Source organism: Saimiri boliviensis, chromosome 13, assembly GCF_048565385.1.
Source record: "Saimiri boliviensis isolate mSaiBol1 chromosome 13, mSaiBol1.pri, whole genome shotgun sequence".
Lineage (NCBI taxonomy): Eukaryota > Metazoa > Chordata > Mammalia > Primates > Cebidae > Saimiri > Saimiri boliviensis.
The window spans coordinates 71,155,304-71,175,817 of record NC_133461.1 but is presented as its reverse complement, the minus strand read 5'-3'; positions in this window follow the sequence as shown (position 1 = coordinate 71,175,817).

Below are 20,514 nucleotides of genomic sequence, written 5' to 3'. Positions count from 1 at the left end.
GAGTGTAAAAAGGTGATGGATGGGGTAGGTGGGCTATCCATTGCTGCACTGCCCACCACCTCAGGCAGCTTGGAGGTACTATCTCAGGCATCACTGCCTGTCTTGAGTGGCTGGTTGAGTGCCTGTCTGGGACTGCATTGATTGCACTGGGGGTGGGTTGAGGACCCTATCCAGGGCTGCACCACCCTCAGTGGGGAGCAGGTTGGGGGAATTACCCTGGACTGTATTACTGGCAGCAGTGAGGTGGGTTCAGTTTGTTCTCCAGGGCTGCACTGCCTGCAGGGGCGGGTGTGAGGGGGGGTGTTTGGGTTTGGGGCACTATCATGTGTTGCAGTGCCCATGGTGTGTGGAGCGGGCAGTTTGAGTGTGTTAGGTGCCCTGTTGGGGGGGCTACACTCCTGGTGGCAGGGGGCATGGTGGGTTGGGGGCCATATCAGGGGCTGCACTGATTGCTCTAGCTAGGTTTACCAGTATTAAGTTAAATAACAGTGGTGACAGTGGGCATACTTATCATGTTCCAGATCTTAGAGGAAAAGCTTTCCATTTTCCCCCATTCCATGTGATTCTATCTGTGAGTATCTCTCATGCCTTCTTTGTTATGTTGAGGTAGGTTTCTTCTGTACCCGATTTTTTGAGGATTTACCACATGAAGGGATGTTGAATTTTATCAGATGCCTTTTCAGTTTCAATTGACATGATCATACAGTTTTTGTTTGTTATTCGATTGATATGATGTATCACATTGATTGTGTGTTGAATGACCCTTGCATCCCAGGGATACATACCACTTGATCATGATGAATTATCTTTTTAATGTATTGCTGCATTTGATTTGATGGTATTTTGCTGAGGATTTTTGCATCAGTATTAGAGATACTGGCCTGTAGTTTCCTTTTTTGATGTCTTTGTCTGATTCTGGTATCAAAGTAATGCCTCCACAGAGTAAGTTTGGAAGTATTCCGTCCTCTGTTTTTCAAAATAGTTTGAGTAGGATTGGTACTAGTTCTTTAAATGTTTGGTGTGAAGCCATCAGCAGTGAAGCCATCAGTTCCTGGGTTTTTATTTACCGGGAGACTTTTTCTAATGGCTTAAAGCTCATTACTTGTTACTGATCTTTTCTGATCTTGGATGTTTTCATGATTCAGCCTAGGTAGGATTTATGTGTCTGGAAATTTGTCAGTTTCTTCTAGGCTTCCCAATTTATTGGCATATAGTTGCCAACTATGATACTTTGAATTTCTGCAGTATCAGTTGTAATGCCTCCTTTATTTATCTCTGATTTTATTTATTTGAATCTTCTTTCTTTTTTCTTAGTTAGCCTCGCTAAAAGTTTGTCAGTTTTGCTCAACTTTTCAGAAAGCCAACTTTTTAATTGATCTTATGTGTTTTTTTAATTTCAATTTTATTTCTGTTACCATCTTTATTTTCTGATTTTGGATTTAGTTTGTTCTTACTGTTCTAGTTCTTTAAGATGTATTGTTTAATTAAAGTTTTTCCTCTTTTTTGATGGTAGGCACTTAATAGCTACAAATTTCTGCCTTTGTACTGCTTTCTCTGTATCATAAGTTTTGGTAGATTGTGTTTTCATTACCATTTGTTTCAAGAAATTTTTCAATTTTCTTAATATCTTCATTGACCCACCAGTCATTCATTCAGGAGCATATTGTTTAACTTCCATGTGATTGCATGGTTTCCAAAATTCCTCTTCTTAATTATATCTAGTTTGATTCCTTTGTAGTCAGAGAAGATACTTGATATTTAATGTTTTATGATTTGTTTTGTGACCTAGCGTATGGTCTGTGTTTGAGAATGGCCCATGTGCTGAGGAAAATAATATGTATTCTCCAGCTCTTGGGTGAAATATTCTGTAAATATGTATGAGATCCATTTGGTCTGTAATTCAGATTAAGTTCATTGTTTCGTAATTTTCTATGTGGAAGATCTGTTCAATGTCAAAAGTGGGGCATCAAAGTGTCCAGTATTGTATGGAGTTCTATCTCTCTAACTGTAATAATATTTTCTTTGTATATCTGGGTGCTTCAGTGTTGTGTGTGTGTGTGTGTGTGTGTGTGTGTGTGTGTGTGTGTATATATTTACAATTGTTATGTGTTCCTGCTAAATCGATCCCTTATATATATATATTTACAATTGTTATGTGTTCCTGCTAAATCGATCCCTTTGTCATTATATAGTGACTTTCTTTGTCTCTTCATATCGTTGTTTTTTCTTATATAAGTACAGTTATTTCTGCTCTTCTTCTTCTTTTTTTTTTTTTTGTTTCCATTGTCAGGGAATCTTTTCTATCCCCTTGTTTACAGACTGTGTGTGTCTTTGTAGGTGAAAAGTGTTTCCTGTAGGCAACAGATAAATGGATCTTTTTCTTTTAATCCATTATGCCATGTATGTCTTTTGATTGGAATGTTCACTCCATTTAAGTTCATTGTTATTATTGCAAAGTAAGGGCTTACTCTTAACTATCTTGTTTTATTTTTTTGGATGTATTGTGGTCATCTCTTCCTTTTATTCCTTCCTGTCTTCTTTTTAAAGAAAGTGATTTTCTCAATAGAGAAAATGATTTATTTCTTTATTTATTGCTTTTTACTTTCTGTGTATTCTTTGTTTGTTTTTTGTTTTGAGGTTACCATGAGGTTTGCACATACTACTTTATAACCTTATTTTTAGCTGATACTAAGAACACTGCTTGCATAAACTAACAAGGAAAAAGAAGACTAACAAAGACTCTCCACTTAAACTTTGTCCTCCTGATTTTTACCTTTTTTCTTTTCTTTTTATTTGGAGTCTCACTCTGTTGCCCAGGTGGGAGTGCAGTGGTGCAATCTCAGCTCATTGAAACCACTGCCTCCTGACTTCAAGTGATTATTGTGCCTCAGCCTCTCAAGTAGCTGGGAGTTACAGGTGTGCACCACCACACCTGGCTAATTTGTGTACTGATTGTAGAGACAGGGTTTCGCCATGTTGGCTAGGCTGGTGTTGAACTCCTGATATCAGATGATCTGCCTGCCTCAGCTTCCCGAAGTGCTGGGATTACAGACATGAGCCACCATGCCTGGCCTGTTGCTTCTATTTATAACTTAATGTTTTTTGTTTAAAAACATAACAAAACAAAAAAACCTGACCACTCTGTGAACATAAAAAACAAGTTTTCACCCAATATCAAGGAGGAACTATTTCACCTCACAGTGGCCATAGTCTGTGAGACTTCTTTAGAGAGGATGATCAAGGAGTTGGCTACAGTGTTAGGTACTTGAGAATAAAATATGTGAACCTTAATGTGCACTTGGTGAAATAAAGGAAACTACAATGTTAAATAAGAAAGAAATTTTCTATAAACCCAACTAGGGTCTGAGATAAAATCATTCCTATTTGCTAAGAGTATTGCTGCTGTTATACACACAGACATACGTACATGCACAACCATAGTAACAGTTCTATATTCGTGTTTTACATATAACTTTCATAACAATTCTAAGTAGCACTTTATTATTCTCATTTTGCAGGTGAGGAATTCATAGGCACAGGAAGGCTAAGTGGCATTTCTAAAGTCATTTATTTGAAGAGGCAGTATCAGGAGTTCACAATGTACTTGACCTCTTTGCTGTATCAACTTCAGACATTTAGTTTTTTAAATAATCCATATGTTTTATAATAATTTTGTATATATTGTTAGATTTTTAAATAATTGTTATTTTGCTTTGATTTTTCTATTGTGACTGTGATAATTTTATTTACTTGCAATTGTTTATTTATTTATTTATTTAAATTGCATTTTAGGTTTTGGGGTACATGTGAAGAACATGCAAGATTGTTGCATAGGTACATACATGGCAGTGTGGTTTGCTGCTTTTGTTACCCTCACCTGTATCTGTCATTTCTCCCCATGCTATCACTTCCCACTCCCACAACCCCCCAACACTCCCCCATTTCCCCCTAATGGACCCCAGTGTTTAGTGCTCCCCTCCCTGTGTCCATGTGTTCTCATTGTTCAACGCCCGCCTATGAGTGAGAACATGCAGTGTTTGATTTGCTGCTCTTGTGCCAGTATGCTGAGAATTATGGTTTCCAGGTTCATCCATGTCCCTACAAAGGACACGAACTCATCATTTTTAATGATTACATAATATTCCATGGTGTATACGTACCACATTTTCCCTATCCAGTCAATCATCAATGGGCATTCAGGTTGATTCCAGGTCTTTGCTATTGTAAACAGTGCTGCAATGAACATTCGTGTGCATGTGTCCTTATAATACAATGATTTATACTCATTTGGCTATATACCCAGTAATGGGATTACTGGGTCAAATGAGAATACTATTTTTAGGTCATTGAGGAATCATCACAATGTCTTCCACAATGGTTGAACTAATTTACACTTCCACCAACAGTGTAAAAGTATTCCCTTTTCTCCACTTCCTCTCCAGCATCTGTTGTCTCCAGGTTTTTTAATGATCGCCATTCTAACTGCTGTAAGAAAGTATCTCGATGTAGTCTTGATTTGCATTTCTCTAATGACTAGTGATGATGAGCATTTTTTCATATGTTTGTTGGCCTCCTGTATGTCTTCTTTTGTAAAGTGTCTGTTCATATTCTTTGCCCAATTTTGAATTGGCTTGTTTGTTTTTATCTTGTAGATCCGTTTTAGTTCTTTGTAAATTCTAGATATCAGCCTCTTGTCAGATGGGTAGACTGCAAAAATTTTTTCCCATTCTGTTGGTTGTCGATTCACTCTACTGACTGTTTCTTTTGCCGTGCAGAAGCTGTGGAGTTTGGTTAGGTCCCATTTGTCTATTTTGGCTTTTGTTGCCATTGCTTTTGGCATTTTGGTCATGAAGTCCTTGCCTATGCCTATGTCCTGAATGGTTTTGCCTAGATTTTCTTCTAGGATTTTTATGTGTTATGTCTGATGTTTAAGTCTTTAATCCATCTGGAGTTAATTTTGGTGTAAGGTGTCAGGAAGGGGTCCTGTTTCTGCTTTCTGCACATGGCTAGCCGGTTTTCCCAACATCATTTATTAAACAGGGAACCCTGTCCCCATTGTTTGTTTTTGTCAGGTTTGTCAAAGATTGGATGGTTGTAGATATCTTGTATTTCCTCGGAGGTCTCTGTTCTGTTCCATTGGTCTATATCTCTGTTTTGGTACCAGTACCATGCTGTTTTGATTACTGTAGCCTTGTAGTATACTTTGAAGTCCATTAGTGTGATGTCTCCTGCTTTGTTCTTTTTGCTTAGAATTGACATGGCTATGCAGGCTCTCCTTTGGTTCTATATGAAGTTTAAGGTGTATTTTTCCAGTTCTGTGAAGAAGGTCATTGGTAGCTTGATGGGAATAGCGTTGAATTTGTAAATTACCTTGGGCAGTATGGTCATTTTCACGATGTTGATTCTTCCTAATCATAAACATGGAATGTTTCTCCATCTGTTTGTGTCCTCTCTTATTTTGTTGTGCAGTGGGTTGTAGTTCTCCTTGAAGAGATCATTTACGTTCCTTGTTAGTTGTATTCCTAGGTATTTTATTCTCTTTGTAGCAATTGTGAATGGCAGTTTGTTCTTGATTTGGCTCTCTTTAAGTCTGTGACTGGTGTATAGGAATGCTTGTGATTTTTGCACTTTGGTTTTGTATCCTGCGATGCTGCTGAAGTTGTTTATCAGTTTCAGGAGATTTTTGGGCTGAAACAATGGGATCTTCTAGATATACAATCATGTCATCTGCAAATAGAGACAATTTGATTTCCTCCTTTCCTATTTGAATAACCATTGTTTTTTTTCTTGCCTGATTGCTCTGGCTTGAACTTCCAGTACTATATTGAATAGGAGTGGTGGGAGAGGGCATCCTTGTCTAGTACCAGACTTCAAATGGAATGCTTCCGGTTTGTGCCCATTTGGTATGATCCTGGCTGTTGGTTTGTCATAAATAGTTTTTATTATTTTGAGATACATTCCGTCAATACCTAGTTTATTGAGGGTTTTTAGCATAAAGCGCTGTTGAATTTTATCAATGGTCTTCTCTGCATCAATTGAGATAATCATGCAGTTTTTGTCTTTGGTTCTGTTTATTTGGTGAATTACGTTTATGGACTTGCATATGTTGAACCAGCCTTACATCCCCAGGACGAATACTACTTGATCATGGTGGATAAGCTTTTTGATATGCTGTTGCAATCGGCTTGCTTGTATTTTATTGAAGATTTTTGCATCTATGTTCAACATGGATATTGGCTTGAAGTTTTCTTTTCTTGTTGAGTCTCTGCCGGGTTTTGCTATCAGGATGATATTTGTTTCGTAAAATGATTTGGGATGGATTCCCTCTTTTTCGATTGTCTGGAATATTTTAAGGAGGAATGGTACCAGCTCCGCTATGTATGTCTGGTAGAATTTGGCTGTGAATACATTTGGATCTGGGCTTTTTTTGGGTGGTAGGCTCTTAATTGCTGCCTCAACTTCAGACCTTGTTATTGGTCTATTTAGGGTTTCGACTTCTTCCGGGTTTGGGCTTGGGAGGATGCAGGTGTCCAGGAAATTATCCATTTCTTCCAGGTTTACTAGTTTACGTGCATAGAATTGTTTGTAATAATCTCTGATGATGGTTTGGATTTCATGGAATCTATGGTGATATCTCCTTTATTGTTTTCATCAATTTGCTTATTCTCTCTTTTCTTTTTCATTAATCTGTCTAGTGATCTGTCTATTTTGTTGATCTTTTCAAAAAACCAGCTCTTGGATTTATTGATTTTTTGAAGAGTTTTTCGTGTCTCTATTTCCTTCAGTTCTGCTCTGATCTTAGTTATTTCCTGTCATCTGCTAGGTTTTGAGATTTTTTCATCTTGCTCCTCTAGCTCTTTCAATTTTGATGATAGGGTGTCAATTTTAGATCTATCCTTTCTCCTCATGTGGACACTCATGGCTATATATTTTCCTCTAGAGACTGCTTTAAATGTGTCCCAGAGATTCTGGTATGTTGTGTCTTTGTTCTCATTGGTTTCGAAGAACATCTTTGTTTCTGCCTTTATTTCATAGTTTATCCAGTCAACATTCAAGAGCAAGTTGTTCAGTTTCCATGAAGCTGTGCAGTTCTGAGTTAGTTTCTGCATTCTGAGTTCTAACTCGATTGCACTGTGCTCTGAGAGACTGCTTGATGTAATTTCCGTTGTTTTGCATTTGCTGAGGAGTGATTTATTGTCAATTATGTGGTCAATTTTAGAGTAGATGTGAGGTGGTGCTGAGAAGAATGTATATTCTGTGGATTTGAGTTGGAGAGTTCTGTAAATATCTATTAGGTTTACTTGTTCCAGGTCTGATTTCAGGTCCTGGATATCCTTGTTGATTTTCTGTCTGGTTGATCTGTCTATCATTGACAATGGGGTGTTAAAGTCTCCCACTATTATTGTGTGGGAGTCTAAGTCTCTTTATAAGTCATTAAGAACTTGTCTTATGTATCTGGGTGCTCCTGTATTGGGTGCGTATATATTTGGGATCGTTAGATCTTCTTGTTGCAGTGATCCTTTTACCATTATGTAATGTCCTTGTTTGTCTCTTTTGATCTTTGTTGCTTTAAAGTCTATTTTATCAGAGATGAGAATTGCAACTCCTGCTTTTTTCTGTTCTCCATTTGCTTGGTAGATCTTCCTCCATCCCTTTAATTTGAACCTTTGTGTATCCTTGCATGTAAGATGGGTTTCCTGGATACAGCACACTGATGGGTTTTGGCTTTTTATCCAATTTGGCAGTCTGTGTCTTTTGATTGAGGCATTTAGTCCATTTACATTTAGGGATAGTATTGTTATGTGTGAATTTGTTACTGTCATTTTGATGCGACCTGGCTGTTTTATTTGTTAGTTGATGCAGATTCTTGATCGTGTTGATGCTCTTCTACCATTTGGTATGTTTCTCCTTCACTTATGAAGCTTAGTTTGGGTAGATTGGAGATTCTGGGTTGAAAGTTCTTTTCTTTAAGGATATTGAATATTGGTCCTCACTCTCTTCTGACTTGTAGGGTTTCTGCTGAGATATCTACTGTGAGTCTAATGGGCTTCCCTTTGTGGGTAACCCAACCTTTCTCTCTGGCTACCCTTAGCATTTTCTCTTTCATTTCAACCCTGGTGAATCTGAAAAATATGTGCCTTGGGGTTGCTCTTCGTGAGGAATATCTTTGTCGTGTTCTCTGTATTTCCTGGATTTGATATTAACTTGCCTTGCTAGGTTGGGGAAGTTTTCCTGGATAATATCCTGAAGAGTTTTTTCCAGCTTGGATTCATTCTCTTCATCACATTCAGGTACACCTATCAAACATAGGTTAGGTCTTTTCACATAGTCCCACATTTCTTGAAGATTTTTTTCATTCCTTTTTGTGCTTTTTTTCTCTGTTTTTTTTTTCCTTCTCTTTTTATTTCATTGTGTTGATCTTCGACCTCTGATATCCTTTCTTCTGCTTGGTCAATTCGGCTTTTGAAACTTGTACATGCTTCTTGAAGTTCTCATGTTGTGTTTTTCAGCTCCATCGATTCACTTATATTCCTCTCTATGTTGTCCTCTCTATGTTGTCCATTCTCGTTAGCATTTCATTCGATCTTTTTTCAACATTCCTAGTTTCTTTGCATTGTGTTAGAACATGTTCTTTTAGCTCACTCTAGTTTCTTACTACCCACCTTCTGAAGTCTGATTCTGTCATTTCATCACACTCCTTCTCTGTCCGGTCTTGTTCCCTTGCTGGTGAGGAGTTGTGATCCCTTTTAGGAGGAGAGGTGTTCTGGTTTGGGGAGTTTTTGTCCTTTTTGTGCTGGTTTCTTCCCATTTTTGTGGGTTTATCCACCTGTTGTCTTTGCAGTTACTGTCTTTCAGATTGGGTCTCTGAGTGAGCTTCCAGTTTGTGGATGCTGAAGTTACTTCTTTTTTTTTTTTTTAAGCTTTCCTTCTAACAGTCTGGCCCCTCTGCTGTAGGACTGCTGAGGTCCTCTATAGGCCCTGCTTGCCTGGGGATCACCTGCAGCAGCTGCAGAACAGTAAGGGTTGCTACCAGTTTCCTCTTCTGCTATCTTTGTCCCAGAAGGATGTGCACCAAATGTCAGTCCGTTCTCTCCTTTATGAGGTGACTCTTTGGATCTACGGGGTCAGGGAGCTACTTGAGGAGACAGTCTGTCTTTTATTGGGGCTCAAGTCCTGATTTGTGAGCTCCGTTGTTCATTCAGAGCTGCTGGGCAGGTACGTTTAGGTCTGCTGCAGCTGAACTCATAAACTGCTTTTTGTTCCCAGGTGCTCTGTACCGGGGAGTTAGGGCTTTATGAGTTTCCGTTGTGCTGCTGCCCTTTTTGTTTTTTCTTTCAGGTCTGCCCTGCCCAGCTAACAGCCCACCTAGTCACTGTCTGCCTGCAGAGGCTTTGCTGAGCTGCTGTGGGCTCCCCCCAGCTGCCGTGTGATCTTCCCTGCAGTCCTGTTTATATGGGCATAGTTAGAACTGCCTTGGCAATGGTGGCCCCACCTCCGTTATGGCAGACTCTCTCTGTTGTGGCAGGTTGCCTTGGCAACAGCGGGTTGCCTCAGCAATGGTGGCCTGCCTCGGTAGTGGTGAAGAGTCTCAGTAATGGTGTACAACCCTCTCCCACAGAGCCGGACCCTCCCAGGTTCAGCTGTGCTTGCTGTGAAACATTCAACCCAGAGCATTTTCAATCGCTGTTTTTGTTGTCCTTGTTGTTGTTGTTGGGTGTGGTGGGTGGGACCAACCCAATCTGATCACCTGGCTCCCTGACTCAGAGTCTTTTTTTTTTTTTTTTTTTTTTAAGTTGAACAACCCAGCATTTCAGTCGCTTGTTGAAAAGGTGCTGAGATCTCCCGTGCTGCGACTCATTGAGTCAGTTCAAACAGCGGCACTGAGACTACTCGTGTTTTTTTTTGCCTAGGAATCTCCTGGCCTGTCTCGCTATTTCTTATGAATGGGCAACTCTGCCATCTCAGGGCTCCAATCGCCAGCTAAGAGGGCTTCCAGACCATTGGCTTTTGTACAGAAAACCACCGCAACAGGGCATGGTCAAAGCAGCCGCCTGGGCCAAATCAGCCCTGCAGGGGCCAAAACAGCACACTGGCCAGAACAGCAGTACTGGTGACCCCTCTGCCTGGGAATCTCCTGCTTTGTGGGCAATAAAAATTCATCTGGAAATGCAGCATTCACTCACCCTCTGCACTTTCACTGGGAGCTGATGTCCTGAGCTGTTCTTAGTCGAGCATCTTCCCATCAGTCTCCGCAATTGCTTATTATTAAGGCAAATATCAACTATAGTATCAGATATCCGAGTAAAAATGTTGATCTACTAATTGTAGTCAAATCGTTAAATAATAATTATGTAAGACCAAATAGAATTTATTGAATGCCAGTTTGCTGAGAATGATGGTTTCCAGGTTCATCCATGTCCCTACAAAGGATGTGAACTCATCGTTTTTGATGGCTGCATAATATTCCATAGCACTACACACTGGGGTCCGTTGGGGGAAAATGGGGGAGGGGAGGGGGGGTGGGGAGGTGGGAAGAGATAGCATGGGGAGAAATGACAGATACAGGTGAGGGGATGGAAGGCAGCAAACCACACTGCCATGTGTGTACCTATGCCACAATCTTGCATGTTCTTCACATGTACCCCAAAACCTAAAATGCAATTAAAAAAAAAAAAAGAATTTATTGAATGCACAAATGAATTTATGTTGGAATTAAAGGAGACTCTTCATCTTAACCAAGAAAAAGCACACAATGAAATGACTATGCTACACAAAGGCACATGGAACAGGTGTAGGTGATAAAATATTGTAGAGCAGAAGTTAAATTATAATTAAATTATCATTAATGCACTGAGAAAATTTGTATTTGTGAATGCAAAAATATCAAATGGAGTTATTTCAGTGTCATAATTATTAAATATTATAAAATCTAAGTTTCTCATGTACACAAAAAACTGACTTCATGAGGAAAAACAGTCTCATTATAATAAATGGACAAGTATGTCTCTACACAGTTATAGTCTCCACTAAGTGTGCAATGTGCCTAGAGTTAGTAAAAACCTTTTATCTACCATTTCTGAACACAATAATGTAATTTAATTTACTACATCTTATATATTATCTCAGACTTCCAAGTATAAAACACCTCTACTAATCCTGGAAATGATTTCTGTGACTCTTATAGTGAAGATAGAACACTAGTAGATTACTTTCCAAATTATAATAATCTCAATAAAATAATTTTATGACTTTGCAAAACCCAGCAATGTTGAGCAATGATTATATCAAATTAAATTAGAATTAGTTAGGAACTTACTGGTTTAGGGTCTTGACCTTTATTTCTTCTTCACAAATTCAGTCCATGACTTAGTAATTATTGCCTCCTTGTTGCATGTCTTTTGTGCTGAGTTAATTTCAAGCCCTGAAGAATCCCTTTTCCAGATAAGACCTATTACTCTATCTCCTAGTGCACTTTCTTTCTTGCAGACTGTGCTTCCTAGACCAAAATTATAAAGTATTCACTGGACAGCTCTTACTGCAAGGAAGAAGAGCTCAGGTGATATTTGGGACACCCAGTGAGTATGTGGGAGGCACACAGCCATGTCTGAAATATTGATTTGTAATCCTATGACCTCATCTCCCCCCACAACAGCAATTATAATTTCACTTATAGCAACAGTGACAGTATGCACTAGCAACAATGATATTTGAAGATATTTTTGCAAAATAAAACTTTGTAGCAACTACTACATATGATTACAACTTTCTAGTGAATGTCTGCAGAGAAATGAGACATTAGCAGTGGATAAAAACAAGGGCTTGTGAGGAGGGAGCAGGAAATGCAGAGTCTGAGGTATGAAGAAGGACAGACAGCAGAGTATATGTGTCTTACTCGATTCTGTGCTTCCCTGGGCCTTTACCCTAGTGAAATCTATTTTTTCTGTTAATTCTGAGATTCCTGGGCCTATTATTTAATTATACATAGATAAATGGAATAATACAAAGAACTTGAGAGAGGTGTGTCAACAGGTTACAGTGGAAATATTTTTGTATGAAAAGTATATAGGGACTTTTTTTAATGTAGTGCAAATTAACACACAAATGTAAATTACATGTATTCCAGGAATATATATCTTATCAACATTTACCCCCATAAAGACAGAGATTCTGACCCATACAATGTTTATAGAAAAAAAAAGTCAAAAAGCAACAATTGCTAGCAAGGTTGCAGGGAACAGGGACGACTTATACACTGCTGGTGGGAACATAAATTAGTTCAGCCATTGTGGAAAGCAGTGTAGAGTGTTCTTAAAGAACTTAGAACTACCATATAATCTGGCAATCCCACTATTGGATATGAACCCATAAGAAAGTAAATAATTCTGTCAAAAAGACACATGCACTCATATGTTTATCTCAGCACAATTCACAACAGCAAAGACATGGAATCAACCAAGATGCCCACAAATGGTACATAAAGAAAATGTGGACAATATACACCATGGAATACTATGCAGCTATAAAAATGAATGAAATCATATCCTTTGCAGCAACATGGATGCAGCAGGAGGTCATTATCCTAAGCAAACTAATGAAGGATCAGAAAACCAGACACCATATGTTCTCACTTATAATTGCGAGCTAAAAATCGAATACATGTAGACACAAAGATGAGAACAATAGACACTGTGGACTGCTTGAAGGGGGAAGTTGAAGGGGGAGTATGCATTGAAAGACTACCTATCAGATACTATGGTCACAACCTTGATGACAGGATTATTTGTACACCAAGCAAGAGCAGCATGCAATCTACCCATGTAAGAAACTTGGACACGTATCCTCTGAAATTAAAATAAAAATAGAAAAAAAATTCAAAAAAATTATAGGCTGCAACTAAAACAGTGCTTAGAGGGCAATTTGTAATTTTAAACAACAATATTAAAATAGAAGAACCATGTCAAATCAATAGTCTAAGCTTTTACCTTAAGATACTGTGAAAAGAGAAGCAAACTAAATCTAAGGCAAGCAGAAGAAGAGAATAATAATAAATGTTAAAATGGAGACAAAATAGATGAGAAAAACAGTGCCAAAAAAATTCCAAAAGTTGGGTCTTTGAAAAGATCAACAAAACAACAAAATTGACAAAATTTAATAAAGATTGTCAAAAAGCAGGAATGGAAGAGGAGATGCTACTCTCAATCTTATGGAAGTAAAATAAAGAAAGTAATACTATAAACAGTAGTATGCCAACCCCATTCGATAATTTAGAATAAATGAGCAAATTTCTAAGAAACCCAAACTGTTAAAACCAACTCAAGAAGTAATAGAATATTTAAATAGATAGATAAGAGAATGTATTAGTAGTCAGAAAACTTCCCCTCACTCACAAAAAACCCAGGCCAAATTGGCTTTACTGATGAATTTTGCCAAACATTTAATGAAAAATTAGTAACAATTCTTACAAACTTTTTTAATAAATAGAAGAGGGTAATGAACTTTCCAACATACCATATTAAGCTGGTATTACCCAGATACCAAAATCAAGCAAAGACAACATGAGAAAATAGAAGTACAGATCAAGATCTTTGTTGAATAAGGCCACAAAAATCCTCAATGAAAAAGCCACCATGTAGCATATTAAAATATATGCAAAATGAACACATGGGATTTATCCCAGGAACCTGAGCTGTGCCCAAAAGTGTGCTAACTAAGCAGTCAATTTCACTACTATTTTAGTGACATTCTGAGCCATATCATATTTGCAGGTTCTGAAGATTAGGCTATGTACCTATTTGAGGGGCTCTTATTCTATCTGCCACATTACTGTGGCTATTATTTGCTTTCCTTTTTTGTTGGTTTAGTTCTACTTTATTAGAGTTGTTGTTATTAGAGTTTTATTTTTACCTCTTAAATATGATGCCCATATTAATTCTCTACCATGGACAATGATGTTGAATCCCAACTAGGGGATACTCCTTGATATATGTCTACTAATTGGCTAAAATTATCCCAAGTATGCTTTAAAAAATGGAATGGAACTGAAGGAGAAATAAAATCTTTTACAAACAAGCAAAGTGATTGGTATAATAATCTGCTTATCAATTTAACTACACAGTAGCAGTAAGTGCATTTTGCATTAGCTAGAATGCATAAGACATAATCTGTTCGGTATTAATGCAGCTACATATCTTAACTTCAAAAGAATGCATTAATGGGAAAAAGAAATTTTAGTGTGAAACACATACACGTATTTTCCCAATTACTTTAAAACAGTTTAAATTTTAAAAATAGATCTTATATGCATTCTAAATGGTACATCTTTTTTATGACTTTTGGCAAATCCCACAATTCTGTTTACAGAAGAGGAAAGCTAAGCAATTGAATAAATAGGTTTTGAAGTTAAGGTTTTCGAATGCAGCATCTGTAATTATCTTTCTTGGATACTTGTGTTCTCAGAGAGATCCTGAAGCTTATATTTCTCAGTGATTCCTAAGTATGACATAATGGGACACTAACAGTGGGAAACACTAAGACCCAAGTTATTATATTATTTGATGTATGCATAGCCTATTAAATAATGATTTTTTTCACTATCACATTAGCAAAAATGTAAAATTTTGATTACACACTGTGTTGATTTTTAAGTTTAGAGCAAAAAGACATTTTTATACATTCTTGATAGAAGTGCAAGTTCATAAAATCCCTCAGGAGGTGAGTTTTAAAAGTTTATCAAAATTACGCATATATAAATGCTTTGCTCCAACAATGTTAAATTTGAGATTGAAGTGCCCCTTTCATTCTGAGAAAAAAGCCCTTTTATGATCCTTTGGTCATTTATTACAAACCTTCTCTGTATTTTCAATAGCTGCTTAGTCACTAGTTCCTACTTCTGCTGAATGCATTGACCACATGAAGGCATATTCCTAACAGTCTTTGACCTTGGTTTTTGCCTGGAGTCCCTGGCTACCCTGACCAGTTCATTTGATGACATTCCCTATATACATTTAGATAGTTTCCCCAACTTGTTTGCTCTAGCTCATTGTGGAAAGTCAATATTTACCCTAGCTTATTAGTCCTAAGGTTAATGTAATATATTCACTGGGATCAGATCCAAGATGGCTGTTTAGGAACAGCTCAGGATTGCAGCTCCCAGTGAAAGAGCAGAGTGAGTCGATGTCACATTTCCAGACAGACTTTTATTGCCCACAGACCAGGAGATTCCCAGGCAGAGGAGCCCCATGGGTCATCAGTGCAACTGTTCTGGCCAGCATGGCCGTTTTGGTCCCTGGGGCTGTATTGGCCTGTGTGGCTGCTTTGTGGCAACCCCGCATGGCAGTTCTCTGTACAAAATACACTGGTCCGGGTGCCCTTTTAGCTGGCAATTGGAGCCATGGGAAGGTGCAGTCGCCCATTCATCTGACTAAAAACGGTTCTGAAACAGGGAGCCAGGCCAGGAGATTCCCGGGCAAAAAAAAAATAATAATAAAATAAAATAAAAGCCCCACAAATCTCAGTGCTGCTGTTTAAGCTGGTGCAACAGATCCCAGCGCCTTTTCAACAGACAACTGGAACACCTGGGGGAGTCAACAGTTCAACTAAAAAACAAAAGGCTCTGAGGCAGGGAGCCAGGTGATCAGGCTCGGCTGGTCCCACCCCCATAAAAGAACAGCAATCAGAAACTCTGGATTGAGAGTTTCACAGCAATCACATCTAAACCCAGGACAGTCCAGCTCTGTGAGGGAGGGGCATCTGCCATTGCGGAGGCACTCTACCACTACATAGGTAGTCGCCATTGCTGAGGCAGCCCATCATTGCAGAGGCAACCTGCCATTGCCAAGGCAACCGGCCATTACAGCGAGAGTCCACCATTACAGAGGTGGGCCAGCAATGCTGAGAAAATTCTCTTTTTAAAAAATATTTATTTATTTTATTTATTTTTTATTGCATTTTATGTTTTGGGGTACATGTGAAAAACATGAAAGATTGTTGCATAGGTACACACATGGCATTGTGATTTGCTGCCTTCCTCCCCTTTACCGATATCTGACATTTCTCCCCAAGCTATCTCTCCCCAACTCTCCACCTCCCATCCTTCCCCCATTTCCCCCCAACAGAACCCAGTGTGTAGTGCTCCCCTCCCTGGGTCCATGTGTTCTCATTGTTCAACACTTGCCTATGAGTGAGAATATGCAGTGTTTAATTTTCTGCTCTTGTGTCAGTTTGCTGAGAATGATGGTTTCCAGGTTCATCCATGTCCCTACAAAGGACATGAACTCATCATTTTTGATTGCTGCATAATATTCCATGGTGTATATGTACCATATTTTCCCTGTCCAGTCTATCATCGATGGGCATTTGGCTTGGATCCAAGTCTTTCCTATTGTAAATAGTGCTGCTATGAACATTCGTGTGCATGTGTCCTTATAGTAGAATGATTTATAATCCTTTGGATATATACCCAGTAATGGGATTGCTGGATCAAATGCAATTTCTATTTCTAGGTCCTTAAGAAATCGTCACACTGTTTTCCAAAATGGTTGAACTAATTTACACTCCCACCAACAGTATAAAAGTGTTCGTATTTCTCCACATCTTCTCCACGATCTGTTGTCTCCAGATTTTTTAATGATCGCCATTCTAACTGGTGTGATATGGTATCTCAATGTAGTTTTGATTTGCATTTCTCTAATGACCAGTGATGATGAGCATTTTTTCATATGTTTGTTGCCTCCTATGTTTTCTTTTGAAAGTGTCTGTTCATATCCTTTGCCCACTTTTGAATGGGGTTGTTTGTTTTTTTCTTGTAAACCTGTTTTAGTTCTTTGTAAATTCTGGATATCAGCCCCTTTTCAGAAGGGTAGATGGCAAAAAATTTTTCCCATTCTGTTGGCTGCCGATTCACTCTAATGACAGTTTCTTTTGCCATGCAGAAGCTGTGGAGTTTGATTAGGTCCCATTTCTCTATTTTGGCTTTTGTCATTAATGCCCTTGGTGTTTTGGTCATGAAGTACTTGCCTACGCCTATGTCCTGAATGGTTTTGCCAAGATTTTCTTCTAGGGTTTTTATGGTGTTAGGTCTGATGTTTAAGTCTTTAATCCATCTGGAGATAATTTTGGTGTAAGGTGTCAGGAAGGGGTCCAGTTTCTGCTTTCTGCACATGGCTAGCCAGTTTTCCCAACACCATTTATTAAACAGAGAATCCTTTCCCTATTGCTTGTTTTTGTTAGGTTTGTCAAAAATCAGATGGTTGTTGGTATGTTGTGTTTCCTCCAAGGCCTCTGTTCTGTTCCATTGGTCTATATCTCTGTTTTGGTACCAGTACCATGCTGTTTTGATTAATGTAGCCTTGTAGTATAGTTTGAAGTCCGATAGTGTGATGACTCCTGCTTTGTTCTTTTTGCTTAGAATTGACTTGGCTATGCGGGCTCTCTTTTGGTTCCATATGAAGTTTAAGGTGTTTTTTTCAGTTCTGAGAAGAAGGTCATTGGTAGCTTGATGGGAATAGGGTTTAATCTGTAAATTACTTTGGGCAGTATGGCCATTTTCATGATATTGATTCTTCCTAACAATGAACATGGAATGTTTCTCCATCAGTTTGTGTCCTCTCTTATTTCATTGAGCAGTGTCTTGTAGTTCTCCTCGAAGAGGTCCTTTACGTTCTTTGTTAGTTGTATTCCAAGGTATTTTATTCTCTTTGTAGCAATTGTGAATGGCAGTTCATTCTTGATTTGGCTCTCTTTAAGTCTGTTACTTGTGTATAGGAAAGCTTGTGACTTTTCCATGTTGATTTTGTATTCTGAGACTTTGCTGAAGTTGCTTATCAGTTTCACAAGATTTTGGGCTGAGACAATGGGGTCTTCTAGATATGCAATCATGTCGTCTGCAAATAGAGACAATTTGATTTCCTCCATTCCTATTTGAATACCCTTTATTTCTTTTTCTTGCCTGATTTCTCTGGCTAGAACTTCCAGTACTATATTGAATAGGAATGGTGAGAGAGGGTATCCTTGTCTAGTTCCAAATTTTAAACGGAATGCTTCTAGTTTTTGCCCATTCAGTATGATACTGGCTGTTGGTTTGTCATAAATAGCTTTTATTATTTTGAGATACATTCCATCAATACCTAGTTTATTGAGGGTTTTTAGCATAAAGGGCTGTTGAATTTTGTCAAAGGCCTTTTCTGCATTAATTGAAATAATCATGTGGTTTTTGTCTGGTTCTGTTTACGTGGTGAATTACATTTATGGACTTGTGTATGTTGAACCAGCCTTGCATCCTTGGGATGAATCCTACTTGATCATGGTGGATAAGCTGTTTGATGTGCTGATGCAGTTGGCTTGCCAGTATTTTATTGAAGATTTTTGCATCTGTGTTCATCACCGATATTGGCCTGAAGTTTTCTTTTCTTGTTGAGTCTCTGCCATGTTTTGGTATCAAGATGAGGTTTGTCTCAATAAATGAGTTGGGAAGGGTTCCCTCTTTTTGGATTATTTGGAATAGTTTCAGAAGGAATGGTACAAGCTCCGCTAGGTATGTCTGGTAGAATTCGGCTGTGAAGGCATCTGGACCTGGGCTTTTTTTTGAGTAGTAGGCTCTTAATTGCTACCTCAACTTCAGATCTTGTTATTGGTCTATTCAGGGTATCAATTTCTTCCTGGTTTAGGCTTGGGAGGATGCAGGTGTCCAGGAATTTATCCATTTCTTCCCGGTTTACTAGTTTATGTGCATAAAGTAGTTTGTAATAATCTCTGATGATGGTTTGAATTTCTGTGGAATCTGTGATGATATCTACTTTATCATTTTTTATTGCATCAATTTGGTTATTAGCTCTTTTCTTTTTCATTAATCTGGCTAGTGGTCTGTCTATTTTGTTGATCTTTTCGAAAAACCAGCTCCTGGATTTATTGATTTTTTGAAGGGTTTTTTTTGTGTCTCTATCTCCTTCAGTTCTGCTCTGATCTTAGTTATTTCTTGTCTTCTGATAGGCTTTGAGCTTTTTTGATCTTGCTCCTCTAGCTCTTTGAATTTTGACGATCGGGTGTCATTTTTAGATCTCTCCTTTCTTCTCATGTGGGCACTCATTGCTATATATTTTTCTCTAGAGACTGCTTGAAATGTGTCCTGGATATTCTGGTATGTTGTGTCTTCATTCTCGTTGATTTCAAAGAATATCTTTCTTTCTGCCTTTATTTCATTGTTTATCCAGTCAACATTCAAGAGCAAGTTGTTCAGTTTCCATGAAGCTGTGCGGTTCTGAGTTTCTTTCTGCATTCTGAGTTCTAACTCGATTGCACTGTGCTCTGAGAGACTGTTTGTTATGATTTCCGTTCCTTTGCATTTGCTGAGGAGTGATCTATTGCCAATTATGTGGTCAATTTTAGAGTAGATGTGAGGTGGTGCTAAGAAGAATGTATATTCTGTGGATTTGGGGTGGAGAGTTCTGTAAATGTCTATTAGGTTTACTTGTTCCAGGTCCTGGATATCCTTGCTAATTTTCTGTCTGGTTGATCTGTCTAATATTGACAATGGGGTGTTAAACTCTCCCACTGTTATTGTGTGGGAGTCTAAGTCTCTCTGTAAGTCATTAAGAACTTGTCTTATGTATCTGGGTGCTCCTGTATTGGGTGTGTATATATTTAGGATCATTAGCTCTTCTTGTTGCAGTGATCCTTTTACCATTATGTAATGTCCTTGTTTGTCTCTTTTGATCTTTGTTGCTTTAAAGTCTATTTTATCAGAGATGAGAATTGCAACTCCTGCTTTTTTCTGTTCTCCATTTCCTTGATAGGTCTTCCTCCATCCCTTTATTTTGAGCCTTTGTGTATCCTTGCATGTAAGATGGGTTTCCTGAATACAGCACACAGATGGGTTTTCGCTTTTTATCCAATTTAGCAGTCTGTGTCTTTTGATTGAGACATTTAGTCCATTTACATTTAGGGTTAATATTGTTATGTGTGAATTTGATACTGCCATTTTGATGCTAGCTGACTGTTTTATTTGTTAGTTGATGCAGATTCTTGATCTTCTTGATGCTCTTTACCATTTGATATGTTTTTTGGAGTGGCTGGGACTGGTTGTTCCTTTATATGTGTAGAGACTCAGGAGTTCTTGTAGAGCAGGTCTATTGGTGACAAAATCTCTGAGTACTTGCTTGTTCACAAATGATTTTATTTTTCCTTCACTTATGAAGCTTAGTTTGGCTAGATTGGAGATTCTGGGTTGAAAGTTCTTTTCTTTAAGGATGTTGAATATTGGCCCCCCTCCACTCTCTTCTGGCTTGTAGGGTTTCTGCTGAGAGATCTGCTGTGAGTCTAATGGGCTTCCCTTTGTGGGTAACCCGACCTTTCTCTCTGGCTGCACTTAGCATTTTCTCTTTCATTTCAACCCTGGTGAATCTGACGATTTTGTGCCTTGAGGTTGCTCTTCTTGAGGAATATCTTTCTGCTGTTCTCTGTATTTCCTGGACTGGAATATTAGCCTGACTTGCTAGGTGGGGGACGTTTTCCTGGATA